Here is a 16,706-nt window from a genome sequence, read left to right as displayed (position 1 = left end):
GCACATCCCTCCGCCGCGCCTCCCCCTTCCTGCCTGCCCCTCGCTCTGACCCCCTCCTCCCGCCACATCCTCCTCCTCCTCCTGGAGCCGCATCTCTCCTCTCCAGATCCGCTGGAACTGACATTTTCCATCTGACAGGTTCTGTTTTCCCTTCCTGCAGTTGCTAAGGAAACAAGCGACAGGGCCCTCAGCCGGGGAGCGGTTAGCTGCCTTTATTGGCTGCCTGTCCACAGAAATGTCACTTTTGCTAATGAACATTGGGCAAAAAGTTAAAACCCAACCACAGCAAAATGCAACACGAAACCAAGTTCGGGTTACATTAGGGGGAAACAACAAAAAATCTCTCGGTAGCGTCAAACCTCTAGCCTCCCAACGAACGGTTTTGCTTTCCCACCCCAGCATACCAAACAATTAAGCAATGTGAGCTCAAGTACCAGACAGGACTCCAGTTCCTTTCTTTCTTTGTGGAACAGGAAATTTTCTTTCCTGTGCCAGCACCGTGCCCTCATGGGGCTCCGGTGAGGGACGCAGAAGGATGCTGTAAATCAGCCCGGCAAAATTTAACTCGGGGCAAGTAAATTACCACTAGTTTTATCGTTGTAAAAGACAAGCCTGGGCCAGGAAACTTCTTTACCAATTTTGCAAGAATTCAATATGCGTATTTTATTTACAGAGTGTGTCATGGTGTAGATACTGTGTGTACACGAGGGGGCAGGATTAAAACTGAACAGGTAGCTCCATCATTGCTGCTTCCTGATTTTTAATATTGCACTTTACAATATTAACGTTCTTCTGATGTGGGCTTTATTTGTATTAATGGCATTTCCTATTTTTTTAAGAATAAAATGAACAAGCATAGACATGTGGTTGTCAGAGTTATAGGGCTAGCTGCACGTAGGGCCCCTATCTAGTTTCACCCATATCCCTTTAGGTCTCCAGCTTCTTGGCTTTACCTCTTTTGGGATGGAAATCCACAATTCTTCCGCTATCAGACTCTCCGACTGAGTCTGGACATCTGTGTTTTCTTCTGAGTGTGTGGTCAGGGGTTTATATAGTGACCAAACAGATTTCTTAAAATAATTGATCATTTCAGCAATAAACAATTTAATCAACAAATAATGAATAGTTAGAGAAAGAGGTTCAAAAACAGCAAACAGTCTATGTATGCCTCTGTCTTATCTACAGCCCTGCTATCCTGTGATGAGGACCCAGGCAGGTTTAGTTTCTTCAGACACCCCAAAGAAATTCCTGTCTCTCTATTTCATGCCCTTGCACACCTATGCTTTTATGAGAGAAAATTCCTTTTAAAACTACTACAGTCCTTTTGATTGGTGGTGTGCCTGGGCTTTTTTCTGTAATTGCAGTCATTGTCTCTTAACAGCCCTGAAGCACTGGCAGAGAACTGACTTCTCTTGACGTCATTCTGCTTCCTTTCTGCATGTTTTTCCTTACAGCCCCCTATTAAACTAAATCAATACACAGTAAACATTTCAAAATCAAATCAACATAAAGGATTCATAAATTATTACAAAGCGCCTCCAATTCAGTGACAGTCGTCTTGTTCGACTATTTGCTAGATCGCAGTGGAACGCTCTGTGTGACATGCCATGGGAACGTAGCTCTTGCTTTATGCCGTACGTATTTTATACCATATCAAAAAAATCAAGAATATTTCAGAGCTTTGCTTCTTTCTTCAGCAATGCTTATATGTCTATCTTGATACTTCTATATGGCCTATCAGCATAGGACCTTAATTCCTCACAGACCTTAATAAATGTGTGCTCCTAATGTTGCCTTTAGCTAGAGAAATAACAGCGTCCCCATTTTACAGATGAGAAAAATGAGGCACCAAGAGATGAAGTGATTTGATGCTAGTCACATAGGAAATCTATGGCAGAGGTGGGAAATTAGCCAAGATTTTCTACATGCTGGTCTAGTGGCTTAATCATAAAGCCATAATTCTGTATTCTTCCCTTCCCCCCCCCCCCTTCCCCCCCCCCCCCCCCCGCTTCCTATATCACACTAAGGGAGCTATTTTGGATGTTGCCGACCTGCATGTATACCCCCTCTCAGTTCATACTCTACACCTGGCTGTGTACAAAGACAGGAATTGCACTCTGTTATGCGTAAAGCTGCACGATCAACACAATCTGGACACACAGTGTATTCAATGAAAAAATTGTTATTTTATATAAGGATTCATTTGCATTTCCAGTAAAATTCCTAAAGACCTTAATTTCATTATTTAACAAAATACAGTGCGCACTCACAACGTACGTTTTATATTCTTTCTGACCCAAATCTGATTTTGAGGTACATCTTCAACCTATGAACTATATCTCTGCCAGATTTCAGGTTCTCGTGGTCATCTGCTTTTTTGCGGCTTGTGCCAGTATTGGGACTGCAGAAATACCATTGGAAAGGAGTTCTTGTACGTAAAACAGTTCTACTGGTTTTGCACATCCAGAAGTGCACATGGATCAAATGAGCCTTGGAAAAGCAATTGGAATGCTGAGCATTTATCAAAACCATACCTGAACTGCAACGCCACACCCTCATTTATACAAGGTCCTTTTTATGCCATTTTGGCAGTGTGAGGGACCTTGAAGTGAGAGGTTTACACTGATAGAGCTGAATAAAGAGGCTGTATTGTAAATGAGAACCTGGACTAAATCATGGGAGCTTTACCCATCACTTCCAGACATCAAGGCATCTGCACTCTGTAGTTTATAACAGAACTAGTTTTGGGAAAGATTCAAACAATGTGGAAGTTCAGTTAGCTTCTGAAAGGTTGGCCAGCTACTCGGTACCTCTGGTCTTTGATTCACAGAAGTTTAGGGCTCGAAGGGACCTTGTGAGATCATTGGGTCCATCCCCCTGCTCTGGGCAGGAAAGACTGCTGGGGTCAAATAACCACAACAAGGTGTGTGTCCAGTCTCCTTTTGAAGATCTCTGGGGTGGGTGCCTGCATCACCCCAACTAGGAGTCTATTCCAGAGTCTGGTCACACAAATTGTGAAGGAGTTTTCCTTGTATCTAGTCTGAAACCTCCTGCTAGGAGTTTATGACCATTGCTCCTGGTTTTCCCCTGGGGCGCTTTGGTTAATAGTTGTTCACCTAGCCCCTGATGTATTTGTAAGCTGCCACCAAATCCCCCAAAGTTTTCTCTTTTCTAGGCTGAACAGTCCCATATCTGTCAGCCTTTCCTCGTACGGCTTGCTCTTCAGGCCTCTAATCGTATGAGTGGCTCTTCTCTGGACTCTCTCAAACTTCTCCACATCCTTCTTGAAGTGTGGCACCCAGAACTGGATGCAGTACTCAAGCTGCAGCCCCACCAATCCACCCATCTAACTAAGCTGTCTAGGTCCTCCTGGATCATCAGCCTACCCTGATATGCAGCCACACTTCCCCACAGCTTAGTGTCATTGGCAAACTTTGCCAGTATGCTTTTCACCCTCACATCCAGATCATTAATGAAAATGTTAAAAAGCACTGGTCCAAGTACTGAACCCTGAGGGACCCCACTGGCTACCATTCGTAAGGTCGACACAGATGCATCTATTAGTACTCTCTCGGTCCAACCCCGCAGCCAGTTTCCTAGCCATCTGACAGTTGAATTGTTGAACCAATGGTCCCCTAGTTTTGCCTTGAGAGCCTCATGGGACACCAAGTCAAAGGCCTTCTTAAAGTTCAAGTAAATGACATCAACCTCATCTCCCTTATCCAGGTGGTGAGTAACCTGGTCATAGAGAGAGATCAGGTTAGTCAGACACGACCTACCCGTGACAAAACCATGCTGGCTGTCATTCAGAATTTTGCCTTCTACTAACTTATTGCATATGGACTCCTTAAGAACATTTTCAAGGATTTTTCCTTGAGGTCAGGCTGATCAGTCTGTAGTTCCCTGGGTCCTCTCTCCTCCCCTTCTTGAAGATGGGCACAACATTTGCCCTCTACCAGTCTTCTGGGACCTCTCCTGGGCACCACAGATTCTCAAGAGAGGTTCACCAGTGGTCCTGCAGTAACTTCAGCTAGTTCATTCAGCACTCTCAGATGGAGTTCATCTGGTCCTGCTGACTTATAGTTATCCAGCCTCTCTAGCTGTTCTCTCACCAGCTCTACATGGACTGTTGGTAGGTGATCATCCCTACTATGACTATTCTGTGTCATATTTGCATTTGGCAGGCTATCACTGTTAGACTGGTGGAATACACATGCGAAATACTCGTTCAGGTGTTCAGTTTTCTCCATGGTGTTAGTGATCAGATGTCCAGATACATTGAGCAGTGGTCCCAAGTTTCCACTGATTTTTTTTTCCTCCTGTTACCTACATAACTATAGAAGGACTTCTTATTGTCCTTGATTTTGGTTGCTAACCTGAATTTGGTCACCACCTTTATTTTTTTAATCTGCCTTCTGCAGGTGTAGGCCAATCTTCTGTAAATTTCCTTGGGTCCTGTTCCTAGCTTCCATTGTTGCTAAGCCTCCCTTTTCCTTCTCAGAAGATCTGCAACTTCCGTATCAAGCCAAGATAGCCTCCCAGCCCCTGTGCCACCTTTTTTGCATAGAGGTTTGGACAACTTCTGTGCACAATCATGCCCTTGAGGAACAACCACTCTTCATCCACACATTTCCCTGTGGTCCAGTATCCCATTGGGCATTACTCACTAAAGTCCTTAGCTTATTGAAGTCAGCTTTTTTTAAAGTCAAGAATTTGTACCTTACTGACAGATTTCCCAACCCTATGACAGACTGTGAAAGTGATAGTTTTGTAGTCGATGTCACCTAGGATACCCTCTATCTTCAGATCACTCACCAGGTTGTCCCCATTGGCCAAGACTAAATCTAGGAGTGCATTTCCTCTGGTCAGCCTGTCTACTTCATGAGACAGGTAGAGCTTGTCGATGCAAGTCAGGAATCTATGTGGCCTGTCAGATCTGCCCGATTGTTCTTCCCAGGAGATGTCTGGGTAGTTAAAGTCGCCCATTATGACCATATCCAGTGCTCTTGCAGCCTCTTCCAGTTCTCTGGAGAATTCCAGATCTAGTTCCTCATCTTAATCCGGAGGTCTGTAATATATTTCCACAGCTAGGCCCCTTTTACCACATCCCTCTCTCCCCCCCAGTATCTTGACCCAGAGGGTCTCAAGTCACCCTTCCTTAGTATTAATTTCAGCTTCCAAGGAGGTGTCCTGCTCCTTCACGTATAGAGCTGCACCTCCACCCTTCTTCCCTATGTGATCCCTCGTATGCAGGGTGTAGCCCTCCATAGCTATGGTCCAGTCATGGGTAGAGTCCCACCAGGTCTCTGTTAGCCCTACAGTATCATAGTCCCTGCTGGAAATGAGGAGGGCCAGTTTCTTGTGTTTGTTCCCCGTACTCCTGGCATTTGTGTACAGGCATTTGAGCCCTCCATTGGAGGTCCTTGGTTTCCTGTCACGTTGAGGGAGCTCCAGTCCCTCAGCTTGTGCTGTGGTGTCCTTCCTGTCATCTCCTGTTGTAATGGTTGTTTGTTTGTTGGCCCCTGGGCTTGCCCTACTCATTGTCCTCCCCATCCCACGGCGATCTTAGTTTAAAGCCCTGTCAGGAGGTCCACCATCCTGGCTGAGAAAAGAGCCTTCCCCTTTGGCATGAGGTGGATACTGTCCCTTCCCAGGAGACCTCTGTCACTGAAGTGCGTGCTGTGGTCAAAACCCTCTCAGTAGCACCATCACTGGAGCCTTCGGTTGACCTCTTTGATACGTCCGTCTCTCCTAGGCCCGCAGCTTACATCCATTATTTTTGGGCAAACTCTAATTCCCTTTTACTAATACCTTCTTCACTACCCTCAGTGCAGTATTGATTGTAGAAAGAAACATGCACGCGAATGGACAACATTTTTTTATTATATAGTTTCAGAACTACACCTCTCTTCAGAAGGTGGGACAAATGCCAAGTGAGAGTCAGGGGTCTTCATGAAGCGTCGCAAACTGAAACAGATGCTTTGCATCGCTTGAGATATAAAAAATGGTTAATTTGGTAGGCTATTGGATAAAGGAAATAAAATAATTGTTATAATCATGACCCAAAGTATTCAGTGCATTCTGAGAAATAAGCCAAAGTAGACCCCAAGCAGTTTTGTCTTGGTCACCCAGCTCATGCTTGACCTGTTCATGGGCACCCAGCTCATGCATGACCTGAATCAGGTTTGCATGCCCTGTTTTTCCTGATTGCTCAAGGAGCAAAAGGCTATGCTGAAATTCTTGCGATCCAGACTAGCAGATGGTGGTGAAGGCCGGGAACAGAGTGCACTGTTAGTGAGAGAGAAGATGCAGTCCACACTGCATGGTTCCAAGCAATGCTTCATTCATGTGAGCGCTAGACTCCCATAGCACAGGCCATGTGCTGGCCAGCTTTTCCAGCCCCTTTGCTGATCTCAGCACTGAAGAGAATCTAGGGCAGACTATGAAGTCTTCGTTTCATGTTGTCACTCATTTGTCCACAACAGTCCCTAGGGTTTGAACAAAAAATTACTGTGAATGACAAGGCCAAAGCACTTCTGCTTGGAAATAGTTAACAAGTCCTAGCTAGTCACATGGGTGGCAGGGGTGAAGGATTAAAAGACGGGGATCAGAGTTGAGTGAGGGGAAAGGAGACCTGGCTAGCTAAAGCCAGGGGAAAGGTTCTGGGGGATTGTTGTCCGGGGCTTTTTGGTTGATTTCCTTTGTGTTTTTGTGATTATTTTTTTTTGGCAGACAATGAACAAGCCCCGTGGAAAGGACTGAGGCTTGGAGCTTTATTTCCTTGCCCTGACTGGTGAAGCCACCCACCAGCTTACTTCCTGCTGTTCTGCCTGCCTCTGTGGGTGAATGTTGGCTTTTTAGTGGCAATGACTGGGTCGGTTATACAACAACGAGGAAGTGGTAAAATAACAGCACGAGGAATGTGCTTGAATGAGTATTCAAATGTGAACATAACGAGGGCAGTCAGTGTAACACCGAGTCCTGAGGGACACAGGAGCTTTGGTTTGACTTTTATTTCTTTAAAAAGAAAACCCAAGCCTTCCCACCCCCTGGGTATTATTTTCAAATTAATTACTCTCATTACATTAATTGTGTGAGTGCCTGTTCCATTTCCACCTTCCCCCCCCACCTTCATTCAATAGGCTAGAGTATAACAGTGCTGCTAAAAATACAAAACCTAGGAATCGCACAGCAACAATTAATCCAGAAAAAAGAATGCTATTGCTGCACGCACTGTCCTTGTTTAACAGATAATAAATAAAAATTAATAAATGAACCTCTGTTAGAATACTACCTCCCCCTAGGTATAATGCTGATAAATTTCTCCCTCACTTGGGGGTTGGCGAATGTTGGCTGTTTAAAGGCAAACCGCAAATCTAAAATGAAAATTGAGTTCTGCCTTGTCATATGCTTTGCATGCCCCTCAAACCAGTCTGTGGTGGGCATTCAACACAGCAGTGCAGTATGTTTTAATTTATCCAGTATATATTGTTAGATTATAAGCCCCTTAGGGCAGGGTTCTCATGTTTTATACCACTAAGGCACTGTGCACACCTATTGCACCATATAAATACCTTTCATGAATTGAATTTGTCCTCCTGCTGTGAAATCCTCCCCGTTTGCATAAATATCCTAGAATATATCATTCTGTGACCATGTTGATGCCAGGGCTTGCATGGGGATTCTGGTATCAGCGATGTCGCAGAATGCTGTGACAAACTAGGATGTGCCAGGGGATTGAGGAGTGAAATAAAGGCAGGGAGATAAGATTTTAAAAAGCAAAATAAATTCAAATGTATTTTCTGTGCTAAAGGTCCCCAAAGCCTGGTGAGTAGAGACATTCAGTGCACATTGCAAAGCTTGACTCCATTTCAGTTTTAGTGTTGTATTCTATAGTACTGCTTAATGGCTAGTTAGAACTAAAAGACAATTAGGTCAGCCTGCCTTCCTCCAGCTAGGGCAAGATTACAGGATTGTTCCCATTCTCGGTCTAATCTGTGTTGAAACACTTCAAGTGGGAGGGTTCCCTCACTTCTTTAGGGATGCCATTCCATAGATCTCGCCATACCAGTCTCCTACTCAGTCTGCTGCATTCTCTTTTTCTTAATTTCAAACTATTACTTACATTTTCTCCCCCCTTCTAACACTCTGAATAGCCCCCCTTGGTCCTTTAACATAATAATATTTACATTTCATGCTTATATTTACTAGGTGGGGGGCAGAGCAGAGCATGGCATAGCATAGCATGGCCATATATCCCTTTAGCCAAGCTAAGCCATGAACCAGAAGCTGGCTGCCAGAGGACAGGGGTCTGAACTAGAATCTGGAGTTAAAGGGGTAAGGAGTCAGCAAGGTAGTCTGGAGAAGAAGGGATCAGGCTGAAGTCTGGAACAAGGAGTCTGCAGGCAAAAATCAGGAACAAGAATGAAGCTAGGAAGACAAGCAGGACCCAAGGACCAGGAATCTAGGAACTGACAAACTGGCCCTAGGAACAAACAGGAACAAGGCCTAGAAAACCAGGAACAAGGAAGCAGAAGCCCCAGGCTAACCAGAGAGAGAGCTGTCCTGCTGAATAACCTCCTGGGCACTGAAAGGGCTGCTGTATATAAGCAGGCAGCCGTACCTGTGCAAGCAACCAGGATCAGTCGGGGGCAATACAGCCAGCTTGCTGCCCTGATTCCTGACAGTCTGTTATGTCTGTTCAGCTGTATCCATTTATCGTGATAGCTATGTAAATATCCATATATCCACATTTTCATACAGTGCCCATTTCCTTCATCTGGAAATGTCCATGCACTACCTTAGTGCCCACCATCTAAAATTGCCTACTCAATATTGCATTCCCATTCAGTGAGATTTTTCCTCGCTTGAACCAGAGGATTCGAGTGGAGATGTTCAGGATTTATACCAGTATGAACGGCATTAAACTTTGACCCAGTACCTATGGAGCTATGCTACCAGAACAGGTCAAAGGGGTTATGAGATAACTGAATACCTGAAATGGGCAAAGAATCTCCAGACCTTTCATGGGGTGAGAATGAGGAAGGACAGAGGAGCGGGTACACTCCAGTCAGTAGACGTGCACAGATGTTACATGTTTCATGTGACGAGGCTGCTAAAAGCGCTCTATAGCCATTAACATAACAGACATTCAGAGCTGCGGAGCACTTTAAAAATGGAAGATCACATAAAAAGTTAACCCTCATCTGATGTGGTAACAGATGAAGGCACTTTGGGGCAGAGCGTGCACTGAGGGTTATTTTGGGCTGATTCTGCCTGCATCCCAGGGGTGTTTGTGGGGCTGGGCTGGTGCCCTATCCCCAGGCTATCACAGAGAGGAGATGGAAGATGGGTCTTGGGGGGAGGCTGACTGTGCCTGCGAATTGGGGGGGACTCCGGTTTCCCCCTCCTGCCCCAGCTCCAGGCGCAGCAGCCAGGAGGCTCCCACCGTCCAGTAGCTCAAGGGCGAAGGAGTGTGTAACGAGCAGGTCTGCTTCCCAGGGGGAGCTTTGTGAAGCGCCATACTTGGAGCACCTCCCCAGCAAGCTGCATAAAAGCTTGTACGTACCCGGTGAGTCCAGTCTGAGTGGTGATGTATTGTACATGATTGTTACATGCCAAGAGTAAAATGTAAGCTGCAGCATAGTTGTGCTTGTAGTGCTTTTGTATCCGGTGGCTGTAGAAAACAAATGTAACTTGCACTGACCTGATATTCTGGGAGTGTTCACACCTCCCGATTCAAAGTCAGCGCTGGTCCAAGCAAATCTCTTGCAGTAAGGGTAGTGAGATCTAAATGCGTACATAGGTTGCATTCCAAGTCTGTTTACTTCCAAGTACCAGGAAGAGCTCTCTTCAGCTCTCCCAAAGATGCTTCTGCAACTAGGTTGTGAAAACTTTGGAGCCGCGTGTATCAGAATTACAGGCGAAGCCTTCCGAAGTATAACAGTCACTAAGCCCCAGCAGTGCAATTGCATAATGAAATAATCCTTGGAATATTTTAAGAGGATTTTCACAGTAGTGTTTATTATCTAAAGTCTAAGCTGCTCTTAATGTCCTGACCAGTGTCTAAATAGAAGGGGAGAGCAATAGCTTGTTCTTTGAATCAGCACAACTTCAAGAAAGAAAATGTTTTTACTGGGACCCCGTGCCACTGAGAGCAGATCCTGGCCCAAAAAACTACCAAATTACAAGAAATGAGACAAGGGGCCGGGTGCTGTGTTGCCTCCTTGCTAGTAGTTGTCTCCACCTGTGCAAAGCAGGCATAGAACATCACCACCAGCCCGAGGGGGTAGAGAATTCTAGTTTAATACATTTTATGCTCACTTTGCACAAGTTTCTATGATATAAGGTTCAAGGCAGTGGAGAATCGTACATTGGTCTTAATTCTGAGCTCCGTTGACGTCACTGGAGATGCTTGTGATTTAGGTTGCTGTTAGACTGGAGTAGCTATTGTTGAAACTGAAGAAAGAACATGCTATAGATGTGGTTCCCAAGTTTTGCTTACGGTTTTGGTTCTGTATAGCTCAATAGCCTTACCATGAAACTTTTTCAGGCCCCTGACTTTTTCAATACTCTAGCATCAAAATCCACAAAACAGATAAACTTGAATGGTTTTGGTGATCAAATGGTTTCCAGTCTACTTAAAACCATGCCAAGGTCATCATGTATGTACCCCAGGGACATTCAGGGCAACCTAAGCAGAATTTTTAATAAGAAACATCAAATTTTGCGTCATTTCAACTTTATAGCGGACACCTGACTGCTTAACCGCCTACGCTCAATTGTTTGTTGTGTTAACTGAAGATCATGTTCTAGGATATGTATAAATATTAATGAATGATATTTTGTATCATATCTACAGTTCCCTGCTACTTTCCTAACTAAAAGCAGGAAGCTCAGAGGTATGTGGAGAAAATGGAAAAAAGCAAAGGAAAATGATCCAATGAAATAAAGGTACAAATACAAAAATAAGACAGATTCACTTTGGTTTTAGTTTGATTTGGGAGTGAACATGGTAGTCAACTCTTTTTTGAGACAAACCAATTCATCCCTAGCCTTAGTTAGGAATATTCAACTGTTGTAGACAATGTGAAGGGGTGTGAATATAGAGGAGAGAAAGAGGAGAACACCCATTCACTGCCATAATGACTGTCTGAGGGCCTTGTAGCATGGGACGTTCAGCACGTTTTATTTAAATCATATTAAGCATTCCTGTGCTGTATTAAAAGGTAGAATAGTTATTAAAAGGAAAAATATGGTCTGAACAGTCACATACTAATGCTATTGGGCATTACACATGCATATTAATGTGATGCAATAAATGCTGGTGCTTATCTTGCTGGATTTTATTGCTCCTGCATGCTGCATTTACACACGTGCCCAGGACCACAGCACGTTAAGCCAGGTCAGAGCAGCCCACAAGGCAGGGGTCCTGGCGGGGTCAGCCTGCCAGCTGGGGGCTGCTCCAACCAGGCTCAAGGTGCTGCAGAGGGGCTGGCTGGGGCATGAGGGTGCTTCAGTGCAGGGCTCGTTGGCAGGCAGCTCCGGCACTGAAGCACCCTCATGCCCCAGCCAGCCAGGTCAGCGTCTACACATGTGCTGCTGTGGAATAAAAATTCTACAACAGGATAGTACTTGTATTCACAAGTACTACCCTGCTGTGGAGTTGATTAGTTTACTTCAGCCTAATAGCCCTGCATATGTAGACACAGGGACATTTACTGCAGAGCTAACTAGTGTACTCTGCACTAAACTTCTTGTGTAGATGTGCCCACCATGGTCTCAACCTACTCTAAACAAGGCTGGAGCCATCTGTGCCCTCCCCCCAGATACTGACCCTGGCATCAGGTACCACAGCTCACATGTCTGCCTGCAAGGACATGCAGTCCCCATACCCAGATTCTGCAACCTCCCCACAATGTGGCCAGCACTGCCCAGCCTGGGACCACCTGCCCCTGGCATGCCAGGGAGAGCCAGGTCTCTGCTTCTGTTCCTGGGAAAAGGGAGGCATGGGGAGCTGAGCCCACCAGAGGGTGCTGCATCTGCCACTGGATCTGTGGGGTGAGCTGGGTCTCTGCCACTGGTAGTCTTGAACCAGCTCCAGTGCACTACTGGTTCTGCAGTGCTGCAGCCCTTGCACTGCAATGGAGTCTTCAACCAGCCTTGGTTCAGGTATACCATGGTTCGGCTGATTGTCAGTTCCAGCCCCACACCCCATCATAATCCTGAATTTGTATTATTGCCATGGAGTAATCCAATGGCAGCTGAACATAGATTTCATAGACACTAGGGCTGGAAGGGACCTCGGAAGATCATCGAGTCCAACCCCTTGCCCCAGGGGCAGGAAGTCAACTGGGGTCATAGGATCCCAGCAAGATAAATGTTCAAATGTCTCTTAGAGAAGTCCAGAGTAGGTGCTTGCACCACCTCTGGCGGCAGTCTGTTCCAGTCCTTGGGGGCTCAAACAGTAAAGAAGTTCTTCCTTATGTCCAGCCTGAAATGGTCTTGAAGGAGTTTGTGACTGTTTGACCTTGTCATCCCTTGGGGTGCTCTGGTGAACAGGTGTTCCCCCACATCCTGATTTACTCCCCTTATATACTTATAGGAAGTCACCAGGTCCCCCCTGAGCTTGCGCTTTTCCAGGCTGAAGAGTCCCATGGCTCAGCCTCTCATCATAAGGCCTGTTTTCCTGCCCTCTGATCATGTGCGTGGCTCTCCTCTGGACTCTCTCAAGCTTCTCCAAGTCCTTTTTAAATTGTGGAGCCCAGAATTGAATGCAGTACTCCAGATGCAACTTCACCAAAGCCAAGTACAGCGGGAGGATGACATTCTGGGATTTGCTTGAGAAGCATCTGTGGATGCAAGCCAGAGTTTTGCTCGCTTTACCAGCTGCAACATCACATTGGTGGCTCATAATCATCTTGTGGTCTATCATGACCCCCAAGTTCCTTTTGGCTGTGGTGCTAGCAAGCGTAGCACTGCCGAGCCTATAAGCATGCTGTGGGTTTTTCTTCCCAAGGTGGAGAACCTTGCATTTTTCAGTGTTGAACACCATCAGGTTTTTGTGCGCCCATTTTCTGAGCCTGTCAAGGTCGGCCTGGATCACCATCCTGTCCTCGAGTGAGGATGCTTTACCCCAGAGTTTGGTGTCATCGGCAAACTTGGCCAGTTTGCTTCTGACACCAATGTCCACATCATTAATGAAGATGTTGAAAAGGATAGCCCCAAGGATAGAGCCTTGAGAGACCCCACTGGTCACAGCACAACACGATGATTGACTTCCGTCGACCACCACCCTCTGGGTCCGACCTCAGAGGCAGTTCCCCAGCCAGTGGACTGTGATGTAGCCGAGGCTGCAGTTTGCCAGTTTTTCTATGAGATAATCATGGGATACCAGATCGAAAAAATTTTTAAACTCAAGATATATGACGTCAATCTCTTCTCCCTTGTCCAGGTGATATGTCAGCGAGTTGTAGGAGGAGATGAGATTGGTCAAGCAAGACCTACCGGCAACAACCCCATGCTGGCTATCCTTCAGGATGTTGCTATCAGCCAGTTTGTCAAGAATGCTATCTTTGATAATTTTTTCCAAGATCTTCCCCGGGATAGAGGTCAGGCTGATGGGCCTGTAGTTCCCCAGATCTACTTTTCTCCCTTTCTTGAACATAGGCACCACACTGGCCTTCTTCCAATCTTCAGGCACTTTGCCCAAGTGCCACGACTTCTCGAAGATCCGTGCCAGTGGCTGAGCTATGATGCTAGCCAGCTCCTTAAGTACCCTGGGGTGTAAACTGCCTGGGCTGGCTGGTTTGAAGGTGTCCAGCCTCTCAAGGTGTTCCTTCACTTGGTCAACATTGATGGAGGGTAACATTTCTCCCTCACCCTGGCCATCCCGTACCACAATGAGCAGGGTCATCCCCTGGGGCTGATGAAAAACAGATGCAAAATACCCATTAAGTAGGTTGGCTTTTTCTTGGGCATCGGTTGTCAGTTGTCCCATATGGTTTAGCAGGGGTCCAATGTTACCCTTGCTTTTCCTCCAGCTCCCCACATATCTAAAACAGGACATTTCATTGACCTTGATATGTGTAGCCATATGTTTTACTGCTTGAACCCACTTGTGTTTTGAGCACAGTTAACGTGTCCTAAGTGGAACATGAGACACGGTCTTAAAATGATGACATCCATGATTCACTCCTTTCTAGTGCACAGTTGGCAATGAAGAAGCAATGCTACTTAGCACTTAATGGTATCAAAGCACTTTGTAAATGTTCAAGCTCATCTGGAAAGAGCCTCAGAAAGTGTATTTGTGCCCTTTTTTCATCTTCATGCTGTTTTGAGAGGCCCACAAGACTTTTCTTTCTCGCTCTCTGTGTTCTTGTTGTTGTTTGCTTGCTTGTTTCTGTTTGTTTCTTGTTTCACGTTACAAATATTGGCCCAGGCCAAATTCTGGCCTCACAGGGACCATAGGCTGAGCCAGGGATGAGGAAAGACTGTTTTATGCTATCTATGCTACCTCTGAGTCTAGATCTAGCTGAGGAACTGCTCAGACTGCAGTGAAACTTAGACCAACACCAGAGGATGCTTTTAATTTGGACTAACTATTTTCAGTGTCTGCCTGTGAGTTGCTCAGGAATAGCTGGAAGGCATCATGTTCTGACCATGTCTTTTCTTCCACCAGCCTTAAATCCATCATATTCTTATGCCAAGGATTGAACAGGAGGGCAATACAGCATTGCTCTGTTAGGCCTGTCTTGGGGCGAAGGTGGAAAGGGACAGAAATCTTTACACAAAAAGTATTGAGGAGTTATCCCACATTCTCTATATTTCCCTTAAGACCACAAAATGCTATAAAGAGACTGAAGTGGGTTACACAATCTTTCCTATTTGGTCTTTTCTACTTCCTACCCTATGAAGTTTTTCAGGTTTGGGGTTTGTTTCGCTGGAGGACTGAGGATGTAATGGGGTTTATAACATTACAAGGGAGAATAGGCCTAAGCTGGGACAACTGATAAAGGAAAAGTGTTTCTGTCCAATTTGGCATTTAGTTTATGTCAACTTCTTCTCCTGGTGATGCTTTTCTAATGCAGTTAGCACTGGTTGCTAGTGCTCAGGTGCACTTCACCTCAAGGTACTAGTAGCGGGTCAGGTATACCATGGATCAGAGGCATGTGCCCAAGGCACTTCAGAGGCTAGGGCCTATAAGCACTAGCTTTAGTGGGTGCCAGTAACACCTCAGGCATGTATTTAAATAAAATGTGTCAATTGAATGTAAACAGTATCAGTTCCTATTTGGGCCCTGGCAGAGCTAGCCCACAAGAGTACAAGCCTGGCACCTGGAGTATATAGCCAACCCAGTCCCATCCCTGCTGCAGCAGCTTAGAGGCTCCAGGACAAGAAGGGTTTTGTGTCTCTTTGGGCCCACTTGCCTAGTTCTGTGCCCAGTACCTTCTAGTTACGTTCAGGTTCTGCATGGACCTGAAACCAGCTGCAGTGTCCCTCAACTAAATCCTGTTTCACATGGGGTTCGCCAACTTCAACTGCAGCCTGCTGTGTTCACAGTTCCACTGTAATTTCCCCCGGAACTGAACATTTGCTCCTCCGTACACCTTAAGTGGCTTGGATATAATGGGACGAAAGAAGATTTTAATGAATTGCAGAACACAGGTCTTGTAAAAGATGCTGTGCTTCACTCTTCAGATGAAGGGTTTGGAAGGAAGCTGCATATCAGAACTCCAGTTCCAGTGCAAGGGAAACTGGATATTTGATATAAAGATTTGATATTTATGGAAAAGGAAACAAACCACCAAACTGTTTTAGCTGTTGCCATTCACCATCAAACAGTAAAAAGAAAAAAGGTACAAAACCAATCTGTTCTTCTTTTTGAATTCCATTTCCTGTGGCTCATTTTCTGCACTTTGCAGGAAGGAGTTATAATCTCCAGGAGGCGCCCATGCCCAATGCCTGCCCGACACCTGCTTAACACATTCTAATTAGAATGCATTGGAGCATACTAGATTCACTTGTATTCAGCATCCCCATGCTCCGAAACAGCAGCAGCAGCACCTTAACTAAAGCTCATTGAGCAAGCTTTAGTTAAAGCACCCCTGCCATCATGTTGAAGTGCAGGACACTGAATACACAAGACGCTGCAGGTGCTTTAATTAGAGTGGCTCCCAAGTGGCTCTCCCCACCCCCAGGGCATGTGTAAAAATGCCCATTTACCAAGTGAGGAATTCTTGAAGTTAAGTGAATTCCTCCAGGATATATGGCAGATCAGTAGCAGGGAGTCCAGAATCTGGAATTACAAATTCTGCACTCCCATACATTGCCATATTGTACTGGTGGACCCTGTGAAGAGATTGTTTTATTCAAAGGGGGCTGTACTGCCTTCCTCTATCCAGATGTAATCTCTGCAGGGCAGGACTGAGACACATGGGTGAGGCAGCCTAGCAAAGCAGGCAGTGCTAGTCCTTCTGATGTATTGTTTTGGAGGCGAAATAGAGGCTGTTGCTCTGTGGGCCCAGCCAATCCATTAGATTTTCACTGTAAAATTTCACAAAAGGTAGCTGGCAATTGCAAACCATGATCCTGATTCTCCCCCCTCACCCCAGAAGACAAAAGTGGCCTCCAGAGAAGTCAATGGGAATGGTTTTATGTCCTGAGTAGGATGCAGCCTGTGTACCAAGCCATTCGAATGCTGGAAC

General features: G+C 45.6%; 1 protein-coding gene across 5 annotated transcripts in view; it reads left to right on the top strand.

Annotated features, from left to right (window-relative positions):
• TNRC6C (trinucleotide repeat containing adaptor 6C) overlaps positions 1–16,706 on the top strand; it is a 619,746-nt gene that overhangs the window by 287,702 nt on the left and 315,338 nt on the right. The gene's annotated exons all lie outside the window — the stretch shown is intronic.

The sequence above is a fragment of the Alligator mississippiensis genome, chromosome 8 (genome assembly GCF_030867095.1).
Source record: "Alligator mississippiensis isolate rAllMis1 chromosome 8, rAllMis1, whole genome shotgun sequence".
In the NCBI taxonomy this organism is placed as follows: domain Eukaryota; kingdom Metazoa; phylum Chordata; order Crocodylia; family Alligatoridae; genus Alligator; species Alligator mississippiensis.
This window is presented reverse-complemented; position numbering and strand designations above follow the sequence as displayed.